The sequence below is a fragment of the Athene noctua genome, chromosome Z (genome assembly GCF_965140245.1).
Source record: "Athene noctua chromosome Z, bAthNoc1.hap1.1, whole genome shotgun sequence".
NCBI lineage: Eukaryota > Metazoa > Chordata > Aves > Strigiformes > Strigidae > Athene > Athene noctua.
The window spans coordinates 53701449-53718163 of NC_134077.1; the positions used below are offsets into that span (position 1 = coordinate 53701449).

At 36.4% G+C, this 16715-nt stretch overlaps 1 protein-coding gene across 9 annotated transcripts in view; it reads right to left on the reverse strand.

Moving 5' to 3' along the window:
* The window catches only part of AOPEP (aminopeptidase O (putative)), a 198357-nt gene that overhangs the window by 142911 nt on the left and 38731 nt on the right, over nucleotides 1-16715 (reverse strand). The gene's annotated exons all lie outside the window — the stretch shown is intronic.

Here is a 16715-nt window from a genome sequence, read left to right on the forward strand (position 1 = left end):
CCCTCCAACTGTACAGAGTCTAGATGTAAGGGTCTCCATACTGACTATTTCAACCTATTCATCCACTATAATGGCAATATATTACTTGTTAACACAGCCAATGCCAGAAATAGTGTGGGTTTTTTTAAGAACATTTTTTGTCTAATTTTTATTTTGTTTGATTTTTTCTTTCAAGCAGAAATACAAATACATATTGAAAAGTATTTGTAGAGTTATTGTCTTGTATCTCTAAGAATGATGGTATCTAACCTAGAAATTATCTCAGCACTGTGTCACTGTGAACTTGTTTATTACATTTAGCTTTTGAGTCTGCTTTCAATGCAGAACAGGGACATAATCTACTTAATACCTCATATCTGGACTGACTTAAAGAAACCAATTAATGTGAACTCACTTAGCTCAACTAAATTTCTCAGGTTTACAGATCTCCATGACAAAACAACTGTGACTTAAGTCAGCATTCATGGTGTTACTGATTTTATTATCACTTGGTGTCGGTAAGTTTTTATCCCTGTTTTCACTGACAATGGAGTTCACTTCAAGCAAAAGGTCCAAGGCACTATTAACTACATCTCTTCCTGGCTTATCACATGCAAAAATATAAAGAGAAGGCCAGCCAATCCCCTCAGCACACACACACACTCCAAAAATAACAGTGCCAGATCATAAAACCTTTCCATAGTTGATGGACCCAGTGTTTCCCATAGTATCTACCAAAAATGTGTACTTTGCTGAAAATGTAACCACCTAAAATGTAAACACCTGGCAGTTCTTAGCAGTTCTGCCATCCATTAGACCTGGTAAACAACCATAATTCTTCATCTAAAACTAGAAAACTTTCTTGTGGAAGGTGTGGTAAGCCACTGAACACTCACTTCCAAACATTCTTGCCCAAACCAAAGAAGCTATTTAATTTTAAAGAAAAAAACATTATGATACTACAGTGGTGTGTAAAGTAGCTGGAAGTGATACACAGTGGAAGGAAGCCAGAAAGAAAGAGGAAATTATGTTCTTTGGCAAAATGGGTCCAAAGCTGTCAGCATTTGATGGTGGCAGTGTTGAAAAAAAGCATCCTGCATTCTTAGTCAAACAGCAGTAATAGCTTACTGAACGTCCTAATCACAGCTCAGCAGTGGACTCAGCAGCAAATTTAACTAATCATTATCTAAATATCAGAAGAGTAACACTAGCCAGGCAGACTGGATTAACTATTCTAAAAGCACAGAACATGTGACAGATGAAAATGATGCCTTTTGACACATGCTGGAGTCTCCCAAAGATCATGGTCCAAACTCAGAACTGCAAAGGCTGCCTAGACCAACTTGCAGCCCATTGCTGCTGAAGCAAAGGAAAACCTCAGACCTAACATAGCAAGGGAATGACAGAGCTTTGCTTAGAAAACTAACAATGGATTGTGAGACACTATAGAAAGTTTTGGCTATTCCCACTCATCAAGAGTGACTGAAATTGGACCTAGACCCTTGTGAAGCCCCATGCTAGCAGATGTGGGGACTGAGCAGAGAGAGAAACTGATTAACAAAATGTCAAAATGAAAAGGATCACTCTAAGGTGAAATAAGCTGCTGAACACTATGAATTTGATAAAACCATCCTTCGGGAACAAAGTCTTCCAACTGACAGAACATTATGACTGCAAAGAAATAAGAACAGCAAATACAGGTAGTACAGGATCCAAGCCATTAAGCAGAGGAAGACTTAACTGAATGGTCGTGATCAAATCTAGTACTGAATTACAACATACACGAGGAAAAGAGACTTAACTACACAACAGCATAGAGTTAGAGGGGATGAATGTTATGAAAGTGATAAAATAGACTTGCAGCAGCTGAAAGAAGTGAGGAAAAAAATACCAAGCACCGATGCTATTTAAAAAAGATACCTTGAGATAAATTTCCAAAGAGGACAAGGATAAATAAGATCGAAAGCTAAACTGAGGTCAAGGAAGATAAAGTTACCTTTAAGAGCCAATAAGCATATCATAAAGTACTTGCAAAGGGTCTATTTTGCCAATTATTAGGCCTAGCATAAAGGACACAGCCAGCATAAAGATGAACCAATAACCAAATTGTATTTGATACAAAAGGGTCAGTACATGGGTGAGTGCTGGGGGTACAAACAAGTCAGTCAGATTATACATACTCGACATCAATCCCACTGACCCCAACAACGACACCACATGACCAACAATGGGTGGAATAAATGGTGAAATACAGTCTCCTGTAGAGGGGGTGGGAGACAACCGAGTCAACAAGCCAAATACATAAGACCAAGGAAGCCACATACTGAATCTCTACACAGGCTGTGTTTACAAAAGCCAGACCCGACTGGAGCCCAGGCCCAGGGGAGGTCCTTCCCCAACAGCAAACTCTGCAAAGTGCATCCACCCCACAGACAGACACTGCCCTTCCTGCAAGGGGTCCCAGCTTTTATCCCTCGGTGGGACACCTGACCCTTGTTTCCTTAATGCAGACACCTGGGGCTCCTTTACCCAACGGCTCTGTCTGCAAGGCCGGCACCACCCTGGAGGGAAGCCTAAAGGTAAACTCACCCCCCCTTTGTGAAGGGCTGTGGGAATCACCCATATGTCAACCTTAATTTGGGGCTTGGGGTTGAAATCCCAGCATTTCAGGGTCTCAAAGTTATAAAACCAAACAAACATAAATAAAACCCCAATTGTGACAAGAAAGGCATTCCTGCCTCCAAATTAATATAAAGACAGAGCTTTTACCACCCAGTTTTGTTTATGTAAGCATTTACTGGAGAAATAGCATATTTTGGGGAACAGAAACTAGCCCTAAAGCACTGTAAAAGCATGAGATACATATCCTCACTGCAAAGGACTGTAGTGGTGAAGGCCTCATCCAACGCATATCCAACCACTTAGTACTCAATGCTAAAAAAATAGTAAGATCATAACAATGATCTTACAAGTTCTGTTGGTGACCATGGAAGAGGAATTATACTTAATGACCAATAAATGATTCCACTAATTATAGAAGACGGCTGCGATGATGTTTCTTACCTGCCAAGGATGTGTCAATATGAATACTGGTACTAGAGACAAGCCAAAGAATATATTTTGGAAGGCTTGTGAAGAAATGTGGAAGGAACACATGGTTACAAGAAAAATTATTCATTGCAGAGAAAGACCTAATCTTCGTCACTTCACAGTCTATGTTCTAAATGTTCTGTCTGCATTATTTTGAGCTTATGCTATTTTTCCTTTTAATTTTTCTTTTTTTCCCAAGCTTTCTGGAAGGAGAAAAAAATAATCTTGAATATTTATCCCAGAGTAAACAATTCCCTGTTTGTATTTCAAAAGATCTAAAAGCTTCTCTGTGTTGCTCATTATAAATTACCTGACATTCACACTACTGGAAAAACACCAAAATCAGCAGGAACTGTTCAACTCACAGACTAGGATAAACATAAATCTTACATGGAGTTCTGTTTGTAAACATTCTGTGGTCCTTCCACTTGCTGCACAGTCAAATTTTAGACTTGGATTTCCTGATATCAAAGCTTCTATTCTCAATTTTACTTTGCAGAAGAAAAAGGAAGAATATGTAAAATAGGCCCCTTTAGCACTAGTTCATAGGAAATCTATTCCAACAAGCCCTTCTAGCAGAAGTGAGAACAAACATGAAAACAGTGCAAAAATACATACAAGGACTTTGAAAAGCCTTGTTTCATAGTTTTAGGCAGATTTTTGGTTTTATTCTTAATTAAAAGAACTTTTAGGTCAGTTTGTTTAAAAGCACCCATAAAATAGGACACAAACTATTATTAATAACAATAAAAGATTCCAACAAAGAGCAAAGGCAATCAACACAGTACTGGGTTTCCTGCAATGGGCTCTGAACATGCTCATCTCCCTTGTGCACTATTTACTTCTGACCATTCAGAATGCCATCAAGGACCTTAAGATCCCTAAAGAGCAATCCTCACATGCAAACATTTCCCAATAAAGGTCAAAGGAATTCTTAAACAGGGTAGTAGCCCCACCTTGAATTCTACAGATATATACTTACAGAAAACAAGTATTGCCGTGGACTTCACTTTATAAAGCCAAAAGGAAAAGCATTCCACAGGAATTGTTTGGCAGGACTATGTGGTCCCTGCCCTAATTAGGTACTTTTGGAAGACCTTCTCCTTTACCGTGGCTTTTGGTCACTAAAAGCAGAAATAATATTCACAAAGTGGTACTGCAGCAACGTTTATCCTTTACTGGTGTCAAATATAGTTTGAGAGCCCAGAAAGAAATTCTCTATTTTTCATTAAGCCATGCAAAACACATCTACTGATATGGTTGTGCTTGGAATATGTTCACTAGATATAACATTTTCTAGTTTGTTCCTTCACTGGCTCCTATGTCATTACTCATTTCTATTTATTTTCCTTCATGTTATCACTGCTCTGCTAATCCTCTATCTGTTCTTCCCAACGTATTTATTTCATAACTATGCCTATACCTTTCTTCACAAAGCCTCCTCGTAGTTTCTATGCACCTGCAGCTGAAAACAAAAGACAGCAATTTGGCCTCTCTCAGATCATTAAATAAAATGCACTCAGAACACAGTCTTTATGCACAGAACTGCCTGGCAGAAGGCAGCTCAGTATAGATGTACATAGCTACTATGAGTACCAGAGCCAGTCTGTGCTTGTTAGGACTGACATCACATGCCAAGTCTCCCTGCTTCTCAGCCAGAAAGCAGTGAGACACACTTAGCACAACATACACTGCAGTCAAGATAAGGAGAAGCAGTAAAAGGATATTCTCTACCTTCCCCCCCTCCCCTCCAATCTTTTTTTTCCATGTATAAAAAGCAGTGCAACAAATCACTAGTCTTGCAGTACAAATGGGCAAGCAGTCTCAATATAGCCTTTCACTCCCCTGCCCCTGTCCTAAGGACACCTGTAACTGACAGATGTAGTAGAAAATCCCATTTCTGTGCCCTGTTTTTATTTGACAGACAAAAAGTGCTCAGGGAAAAGAAGTTTAATTGCAGTGTTCACAGAAGTGACTTCGTGCACAACTGGCTACTGGCCCAACACAGACTAAAACTGTCTAAAGCACAGATAAAAGAGTGAATTTCTTCCCTTTCCAGAGTCTGCTTTTTGTGTACTGAGCTCTAAACTCTCAGGTAAGTAATCTTGACTTGCAAAAGATCTCCTATTTTCAATAATACCACAATATACCTCATAGGAATTAGGAACTGCATTTAATACCTCATCTTCATCAACAGCTAAAAAGCCCAAATATTTAAAAGAGTACCTCTGTGGTTTTTAGGATTTAGCCATAAAATTTTAAGTTTCGTAGACAAATTATGATCTCATGCACATGGGACAGATCTATCCAGAACTTCATGGAATTACACCAGCATTACAGGGACCGTAACATTCACTATGGTACATTCAAAATAAGAAAATCATCAGCTGCATATATTACCTGGTTGCTGAGGTTGTAACTGTAATGGCAAAAGCAAACTGCTTCCCTGAACACATTATTTGGAAAACTGAATCAAAAATATCAGCACAGATTTAAAATAGATCGAACAATAAACCACATCATGGGTATGGGGAAGGAACAGAATTTGCACTTGTTTAGCAACAAACAGTTGTAAAATTCTGGTGAATTAGACTACTTTTACATTATTGCCAAGTAATTACGTGTTCTAAAATAGATAACTGGTCTTTGGCTCATGGTTTCATTTTTCTTCCACACACTACACATGAACACTCATTGTACAATTGGAGAAGGAAGAAGAGGGAGGATGTTTTTGGTTGTTTTTTCCTTTTTTTTAGAGAGAAGGAGGGGTAGAGGCAGAAGGGAAGAAATTAAAGCTATTTTTCTTGTCTAATACTATACTGCTGGTTCAGTCTGAGATCAGCTTACATCACTAGAAAGATAAAAAGACTTTAAAAAATAGTCATGATAGACACCTTTAGACCTATTCAATAATGAAATGTCCAGTACCGTCATTCTACTGCACCTGCAATGATTTCTCAGTGGAACGGGAAACCAAAAAAGAAGAATACATGAAGAATACATCTCCTCATTCAACTAAACCAACCAGTAAAATCAACATTAGATGAGAAAAACTAGCACCACTTAACCTAGGAAAAAAACAACTACTAGGCCCACTCACAATGGCTGATACATAAAATTTATTTGAACTAATCATGCTGCAGGAGAACTTTGTTGGCACCAAAAAACATTTCCAAAAGCTTAGCCACCTTCTGAAACAACTTCTAAACAAGTGAGTAAGATAATTTATTGCCATACTGAAAAAACATTCCATATAAGATGACACCACAGGTGATAAGATTAATATTACATCCTCTGTCACTAAAGATTCCATCTGATACTCCCAATTATTTTTAATGTACTTAAACTTTTACATGTAGAATTTGCACTTTCCAGGATTAGAGGTAATAATGAAAATGCTTTTTTTTTACTCCTTTTTAAAAAAAAGGAGTAAAAAAAAAAAGGAAGCGCTATAATTTATTTCCATTAAAGACTGATTTTTGTTAGTACCAGCAGCCCAGAAGTTTGGAGTATGCATTTCAAACTTGGTAGATAGCTAGTACTTACTATTACAAACAAGAAATGGTTAGAAAGGCTGATGCAATGTTAGAACACTGGGCTTGGGTCCAAATGACATGGACTCAGCTCCTTACTTAACCTTGGCATGGGTGAGAGAGGAAAAGGTAATTAGGAAATTGTATGTTGCTTTGAAAAATCCCCCTGTAATATATCTTACAGACCCCAAAAAGCTATTTAAAATAAGAATATGTTCCTACTGCTTCCCAGAATTTTCTGAAAACAAAATATTTTCATCGTTGAAAGTCTCTCAAAATACCGTGGCAACATAATTGAGTCATACAGGTAACATGGAGGGGGAGGTGTCATTTGTCACTGAACATAAAAACCAAAGCAGTAGCACAGATAAAAGCAACAAAGGCTTGGAATCTCAGAAAAAGAGTCAAGTTTGAAGACACCTCTTTTCATCACCTCCTAGGATAGAGGTTCCACAAGCTCCCTGAACTACCTGTTGCAGTGCTTAGCCATGATCATTGTGAAAACTCCTTTCCTTACAACTAGTCTGAATTTCCTCACTGCAACTTGTGAATGTTGCCTCACATATTTTCCCAGTGCATCTCTGAGAGAACCATGACTTTGTCTTTTCTGTGACCACTCCTTCAAGTAGTAGGAGACAGCAATTAAGAGTCTCACTTAGTCTTGCCATTTCCCAGGCTAAGCAAATCTAGCTCTATCAGCCTCTTCTCATACAACATATCCTCCTACCTGCTAATAATCTTAGTGGGTGCCTGATGGACTCTATCCAGTTTGTCAGTATCACTGTCATAACAGGCAGCCCAAAACTGGGCACAGTGTCATGTCCCAAGTGTAGAGAAGACTGTTGCTAGGGCTAGGGGTGGGTGGGTGAGTGGAGTAGAAGCAAACCAAAATTGTCTACCCAACTGTCTAGGACTATACAAAAAGGTTCCCTGGCCAGAAGCAAAAGATGGAACTAGGATGATTGCTCTCCTCTCAATGACTGGAGTTTCTGATCAGTAACATCACTGTTTTGTAGGAACATGAATTCTCTCAGTCTTCTCTGACATAGTCACCAGCAAGTACTCAAATTAATACTCATATGAGAAAAGGGTTAGGGATCCTTAGATCAGTCTCATATGGAAACTTCCGTACAGATGAACATGATGTAGCACTGGGATCACCTAATAAATTCTATGTTATCTTCATTCTCTTCCAATCTACAACTTTTCTGACACATTCCTTCCTATCTCAAATCCTTAAGACTATCTTTCATTTTCCTTTCCCTTTATCAAAAACAAAGAAAAGGAAAGGAAAACAGGGCCACCAGTTTGTTTAATAATTTTGGTGCTTTTTTGTTTAAACTTGAAACAAAGGCTGCAGTGAAAAAACTGACACTAGCACCTGGCAACTGGTGCTAAAAGTAAAGCAGCACGCACAGATTTAATAATTTCTATGCACTTGCTTTTACTTTGAGCACCACTGGTCTTGCAGTCTGCATTTAAAATCTAAAATCTATTACCTGATTCAGGTTCTTCCCAGGTGGGGCTGGTAAATTTCTGACTACTAGGGATTATGATAAACAGACTAAGAAAACTTCATGTACCTGGTGTGGCAAGTCAGATCAGAGATAATCACATGACATAAGTCTGTGGCTGCTTTGAACACTGACTTTCTATTGGCCCTTTTCAAATTAAGCTTAGGGCTTCAAACCAATTAGCCACAATAAAGTATCTTCTTTCCTATCACTTATAGAAAATACAATGAAAAATCTATCTATATGACTCAAAAACTGAAATGAAACATTGTAATACTGCTGATTGTGAATACAATATTAATTGTGAATACAATAGTAGCCCATTTTATTACTCATCTGCAACAAAAAAATCTTTTTCCATCATCTTGTGCAGCTCTGTTGGTAGGATAAACAAGTTGAAGGGTACAGATAAAGTAGGATACAGAGAGCAGAACTCATTCTGAAAATTAGTTTCAAAATCTCAAAACCAGAGTTCAATAATGACAATTAATTACTGTTTTCATCTCTCTATACAGAGGTCACTTTTGAGGGAGAAGAATACTTTACTTTCTAAATGACTTGCAACTCACAAACAAAGAATATCATTAGTATTACCCACACACATATATACATGCACATATATGAAGGGCAAGCATGGATGTGTATGATTAGGCATACATATACATAATCCATGTAATTTATAACAAATATAATATGCATAAACATATGCCTGCCTCTCATATATGTGTGTACAATACATACACAGACACATGCTTTTCCTGAGTGAAACCATCTTATGCCAGCTTTAAGCTGGGAACAAGTCTTTACAGACAGTTATAAACCACTGAAATACAAGTTTATATTGGAAATGTTTAGGCATCCTTAACTATAATGATGCTAGTAGGCTCTGCAATAATTCCAATCCTAGAATTCAATAACATGCCATTACTAATCTACGATAGCAGCAAAAAAGCCCCACTTACTCTCCAGTTACTACAAGAAGAAATTACATTTTTTTGTAACTAAAGCCAATAAAGAGGGAGGGAAAGAAGAGGGAATTGCCTCATATTCCAAATGGGACATTTTACAAGGTTTATTCTAGAAAGTGCAATGTTTATTTTGTTCATTTGAAGTAAGTGAATTTCTGTATAGAGCCAACTTTAAGAATGCTTCTTTAGTAAACAGACTCATATTTTTGAGTGCTTTGCTAATCACAGTGCAGATCCTACTTCTTCAATAAACTCAGATACAAGTTTCACTGCTCAAAAGACCATACAGCAAAAGAAGCAAATAATTTTTAAACTCCTAAAACAATATTCCTTATTCATCTCATAAAATTACAAATGGTAACTACTTAAAGTTGCGTATATGAAGCACAAGTAAATTCACATGTTCTAAACATCCCTTTTGTTTTTATTTTGGTCAGTAACCTGTGACTGAGATGTTATTTTCTTGTGGTACTATCCAAGTGAAGCATCTTAAGACAGGTAAATAATTGTACTTTGTCTTCTGAAAGCACTAAGAAAACTCTATGTAAAACTACCAAAAATGCAAAAGAAAACGCCCTGATACTGTGGAATACACATCTGGCTTGTTTATTAACATATTCCATAGCATAGGCTCACTTTAGGTGTTTATTATGAGGAAGGATAGGTTTAAGAAGATAAGACTGGGGGTTAGTGGCAGGGGTTGGAGAGTGAGTTGTTTCTGTTTTGAAACACAGATGTAGTTTGCACATGCAAAGCTTGATGATTAGGTTTGTGTCCTCTAAGGTGGCCCAAAGGCAGGACAATGGGTTTCAGAGACATCTCATCATCAGTGATACTCAAGCAAGACAGTTTTACCACTGTTTCACCACTTCTATCATTTTTTTACCATTTTGTCATATTTTTCAAAAAAGAGGAGCAAATAGTACTGTTCTCAGTTTACCCACTAAAATTTGGAGAAAGTTGCTTTCTAGATTAGCAATGTTAGTCTTTCTGCCAGATAGCACAGTGAATGCAGGACTGAATCAATAGATGTTGAATCAGAGATAGCTGTGATGCAATACTGTGAATTCAGCTTCCACACTTCTGCATCCATGAAAAGGCAGCAATCTTGTAACTGAAAGCAAGTCAAGACTGACAGATTGACATAATACATAGGCAACAAGATCATACATGGATCTGGCTGGGTCCTGATGAATGTCTCTGAGGTCTAGGAGTGGTCCAGCACAGACTGCTGGTTGTACCACGCAGTATGGCTGAAATTTGGTTTCAATTCAAAATTCAGTTTCAGAGCATGGAATTTACATTACTGTAGAGCCTTTTCAGTCTACCTTAAACTGCAGTACTTGCTTCCAGAGTTTTAGTAGACTACTAATTTGTTTTCCGGTTTATGCTGATGCTACTGGAAGGAAAACAATATTCACTCTTGCACAGATGTTAACACTGAGATATCACACTAAAGGAAAAGGACACGTCATCTGAACTGTGGCGGTTAGACAAGCCATTTGAATAATCTCCCCTTTAGGGATTAAGTATAAAACAACTATTGCTGAGGCACTGTAAAAAGGATGGTGAAAAAAGCCAAAGTCAATTTTTATTCTTCGTAGCCTGAAATGCTATTTCATGAACCTGAATTCATGAATGTCAGATTGTGAAACACAAGCCTAATAGGAAAAAAAAAATAAATCTAAAAGCAAGGGTTTAACTGTGTATTAGTGCATACCATTTTCTGCACATTCAAGCACAAAAAAAAAAAGAGGTGCATGGTTTGCAGATGGCAGGGTGTTTAGCCACTGGGGGGGGGAAAAAAACCACCAAAACAACCAAACAACAAACCACCATATTTGAAATATGTATACATCCCACAGATTAAAGAAACAAGGCTTCCCATATCACAGTCTCATGTCTTATACTTAAAATGTGTAGTTGCCAAAACATCAACTGCCTTTTATTTTTATGGTGTCAAAAGACATAGTGCAAAAGAATTTGGCTGTTAGGTGGTGGGAGAAGATAAATAGTCAATAATAACAAAAAATTTACTTGTAGCAGGTAACTTTTACATCCTACTTTGTCACAGTCAAAGTGCTTAACCTTGTATTCTCCCTTTTCTCAGTGCACTACGGCAGTCAAACACTTCACTGGTGTCAGTGAAGATACCAATATAAAACCAGACAGTATCTGGCTTAAGAAGCTACCTTACATAAAATTTGAAATTTTTCTTAAAAGGAAGCAGCCATTTTATTTTCCAGTGCTATTCAAAGCACGTGACGGCCTATTTGCCAAGCTATAATTAAAGAACTCTATTTTGTAAGTACTTATTTTCAAGAAAGTAAAGAGAAAAAAAAGAGGTATTGAAGGTAAGAAATCTCTTTGCTTTATTAATCTTTTAAATATAATTCTGAAGGGGGTTAAAGGATATGCTCTTAGGAATAAAAAGTCTTATTTCTCATATTTGCTTAAAGTAATAATATTCCTCTGACTGTACACATTTTATGAAATTATGAAAAACAAATTTTGCCTTCTAACAAGAAATGAACTTGTTTTATCCTCTTTGCAGGTTTACATTCAAAGGAATATAAAAGAGTTAATACACCAACAAGGCAGCTCAATCCATTAGTAAGGAAATATACTGTGTCCCAAGTACTCCAAATCCTGTTTTGATCCCAAAATGACAACCAAATGAAGGACTGTGATTGCAGTGGCAGCAAATTACACTTCAGGGTCCAGATAAGAGTCAGAAAATGTTCTCAATCTCTTAAATACCACCAAATTCATATGCATGTGTTGAATAGCCACATACTCTGAATTAATGCTATCACAGCTAAAACTGCAACCAGGATGAATTTTGAATAGCTTTATTTTCTTGAAATAGTAAAGCAGTGCTTTAGTAAAGTAAAAAGTAAAGTAAAAATTATTAAATTGCTACCCTGTCAGTAGATTAGTTTCATTAAAATCATAATTAAATTCTATAGCACTAAAAACTGCATCTAAATTTGAGGAAGGAAAGACTGAAGTAAAATATAATGAAGTAAATATTTAAGTGGCTGGAAGACAGATCCAAGATCTCTTTGAATTCAAAATTATTTGAATTCAAAATATATAGCCCATATAGCCTGCAGTGAATTTTGAATATTATGACATCCAGGACTGACTATCCTTCTGGTATTAAAACCAAAACCATTTCAAATAGATACCCAACTTTTTCTCTCTTTCAAAAAATCTCCCCAACTAGTATCACATTTTCCCCTCTGCATTCCCTAAGGCAAATCTCTGGAGCCCCTTTGCTAAACATACATATATTGAATTATTATCTACAACAGCATTGCAAGAGAGTGTGTGAGACTAGCAAACACACCAAATATCTACCAGAACAGTTACTATTCAAAAGGAATTCCATGTATATCAGAGTGAATCTCTGTATTTATAACTCTCCATGGCAGTCTTTGTAAAATAGACAACATGCATTTCATAGGTAATTTCCACAATACTAAAATAAACTTATTTAACTTAAATATTTACTTATTTGTGTGTGATTTACAAAATACAGAACTTTCCAAACAAAAAAATGCCAACTGGAAAAACCACCTCTCGAAAAAAACACTGGTAATTTGCATCCTTTCTTAAAGAACTCAGCATCGGTGGTCATCTAAAACAGGATGGAAAAACAGAAGCTAGGGTTAAAAAAATGGTTGGTAATCAATCCTGTTTTAGCACTTCTCTTTGCATTGATGAATGGATTTCATTGTATTTTCAGGCAATGTCCTGCTTGATTATTCAACTTAGAAGCACAAGAAAGACAGATACAGTTTCCTCCTAGGTGGACTCCACTATGGATTTCAAGCTCCAAATTCTATTTAGAAAAAAACATTGGCTGTATATCACAGCACTTCTATTCACAAATATTTCCAGGAAGTCTAATTGCAATAGCTTTTCCTTCTTCTTTAAATTGAAATCACATTAAAGATACTTGCATCATTAAGTCAAATTTCAGTTATGTTTAACCAAGTCATAATCCTGCCAACAAATATACTAAGAAGCATGTATAGCTTTTGAATGAAAAGAAATGGACATTTGTATGTAAATTTGAGGGCATGCAAAACCATTTCCAGAATTAGGAATTAAAATCTCAGGCAATTTGCAGTCTCTCATATAAAAAAAATCAAAAGAAAAAACGACCACACACACAAGCAAACAAGTATGCAAGATTCAATTTAAGATTCTTCACTACACATGAATAAAAAAAATAGTTTAAAAAGCAATTTTTTTTTTCTCCAGACATCATACTTTTACTTTTCCATTTAATTTTTGTACATGGTTACTTCTGTCTGGATAACGAACTAGTGATATGTAAAAAGTAGACTATGGAGAGTTCATGTTTAAGTATTACTCTTACAAGTATTTCAAATTAACACAACTGAAAATGTTGTGCAAAAAAGTTTATACAAATGTATACACTGACAAAAGGCTTCTACAGCCAAGGCAAATAGTCAGTCACAGTTTTGCAAGACTGAACAATACAAAATGGTCACATTTAGGTTTGACACGTGGATATTTTCCAATAGTCCTGGCTGATTTTACTACAGACTTAGCAGTTGTTGTCAGAACACTGCAGTTGGCTACAGAAGCACAGATCAAAGAGGCTGCTTGAGCTTCCTTCTCCAGCCCCCTTTTGGTTTTGAGTCAGCTTTTTTTTTCTTCTCTCCTCCCTTTTCAGTTTTTAAAGTTAACAACCTTAGTGACATGGACTGGATAGACTCAAGAATTCTGCTCATATACCATGTTTTGAAGAAAGGGATATTCTTTCCTCTTAAAATACCAAAGACCATTTACATGAGAGGAGAAAGAGTGACTAGGACCTTTATAAATAGGAATTGAAAGCTGGGTTGCTAAATCCATATTTACCCAGGTATACAAGTTGACCTGACTTACAAATATGCCACGCATCCTTTATGTTTCTTTTATCAAACACGATTTGGGTTTCAAGGGTGTTCAGAACACTTGAAAATGAGGCCACTAATTCTAGAGCCTAAATATGATTCAAACAATCTAATATAGGGATCCTATTTTGAAGATGCCAGTATCTTGCTCAGAAGTTCTTTGGTTCCAATTACTTGATAGCTCTGGTGGGCAAAATTGCTTGTAAGAACAGCCAAACTAGGTATGACCAGAGGTCCATCTATCCATTATACCATTTTCAGCAGTTACTAGTATTAAGCATTTATTCCATTTAATTTATGTACAGTTGAACACATTGCCAACACAGACATGCAGCCCAAGTTCTTCTTTTACAGGCATGAATTTGGAAGAAGCTATACTTAATCACTTGAACTAAAATAGTGTAAAATGAAGAGAGAGTGCAAAATTAAATACTCTAGCTTCAAAGATCTGCAGGAAGCAAAAGGAGATTATTACAATTATTATACACAGTCAAGATCCCATTTCCATACAGTCATCCGTACCAAAAAACAGTATGAGATGTACAGAAAACACAAGTTAAAAGAATATACTTTCAACTAGAGGTTTTCTTATAAAGCATCTGATAGTCTTCAAGAGAAATGCAGCTGACGTCCAGTAGTGGCTACTGGAATAGACAGCTTAAAATGCCTAATTAGGTCATGCTATGTAAGAACTATCATCATTTCATACCAGTCTAAAATGTTGGAGAAACATCCCTCTTAAGCAAAGGGAGGTATTTTGGGATATAAAAAACACAGTAAGTATTGGCTAATGAGGAACAGACAAAGAAATGTGCCAAATGCTGTAAAGCCCTCATACTTCAGATAATGACTAAAATTTATGACTGCTTCCGTCCCTGGCAATTAGGAATACAATTAGAATTCTCAAAACAACAGCCCCTTTGTTCTGGCATGCTGTGTTATGTTTATACTGCTACAGATAGACTAGAAGATTAAAAAATAAATACTACATCACCCTTTTTAACTCAAGATAATAGCTAACTTTTTTTTTTTTTTTTTTAAATGTGGGTTCGGACATGGTTTTGCACATAGCTTATTCTTAACTGAAGTAATTTAGGTAATTATCATTGCATGCACAGGAATTAACCATTTAAGTAACTTGCTATACACATAGAAGACTGTTTGAAAAATCACACAAAACAAGAACAAATGAGCTATTATGAGTCACTTAATAATTTCCTTTGCTGTCCAAATACAGCTTGACATTTAAACAGCTTAAATTGTTCCTTTATTTCAATTTTGAAAAATTTCAATGTGCTTGGCTTTATGAACTGTTGAATGAAAAGCATCAGGAAGTATGCATGCCCTTTCTTTTGTCCTTTACTTACACTGAATGATATGGATCACTTGGAACTGACAGTGGTTAGAAGTATAGGGAAATGAAAGCATATTTTTTTCTCATCTCCTTCACAAAGAAAGCACAATTACAATATTCTGAACACGCAACCTGGACTCAGATAACCACAGATGGTTTTGCAACAGAATACCTTCCAGGCATCTTTTCCCTATAAATTCTGGGAAAGGTACATGCAGGGGAAGGTCTGACAATTTCCCAAAGAGCAGTAACATATAAACAACTGAATCTTGAAGATTTTTCCTACTGTGTGCCATCATTTTGGCCTAGACATCTCTCTCCCCTTTCTCTTCCATTTTTTACTATTTGTGTGTCTTGACCTTCATGGTTCCACTAATCATTGCTCTTATTACACAGCTAAGTAAAAGGGAAAGTTTCTTCCTCAATTACAGTGATGATCCATAAGGACCTGTGACAATCTTTCAGTACCGTGCCTTTGAAGTCAGAGAAAATTTCTAAGCAGCTCTACCAATTTCATATGGCTTCAAAAACATGGTACACAACATCACACTTACCTCCAAACCACTATGCAAAGAATCAGAGAATATAGTCTGTGGAGAATATAGTCTGTGGTAGGTGCAACCAGGACTCGTGTGAATTTCTTGATGCTTTCATTTAAGAGTTCACTAAGCAAAAAACTATCACTGAAAACTCAGTAACCAGTACAAGGTATCCACCAAAGCAATGAGGATTATATGACAGAGGAGGGTCACTGAATGCGTAAGTTTTAAATTTTATAGATCTTCATAAAAACAAAACAAAGTAAACTTACACTAAAAACTATACAATATTATTACATGTCAGCATAATTTTATACTTTTATCCCTATGGAGGACTGCAAGAGGAAAGGTAGAAAAAAAATCTGTGTAAATAAGAAACAAAACATGGTTTCTTATTTCCTTAATTATTCCGTTTGTAAAAAGAAATAAAATTCTGGTTCATTTAAGCACTTGGACTGGCACTTTTTGCAATTTCTTGAAGTTGCTTCAGATTATCAAACCTGCTTTACAACTGCCCGAAGAGCTCCAAAATACAAAACCAACAGTCTGGGAATACACCATTACTTTCAGTCCTCATCCTTCTAACAGAGCTTTGCCTTTAATTCTTCCCTAGGATATTTTGTCCATCTGGCTAAATGAATCCACTCTACTGTTAGCACTAGGCAAACAGTGAATAAAAATAGGGTTTCATTCTCTGTTATTAACAAATGCTATCTTATTACCAACTTTAAAATATGTATATTTTTAAGAAAAATAAAAAGAAAATAGGGAATTTCAATTGCTAGGCATTGCCTTACAACTAAT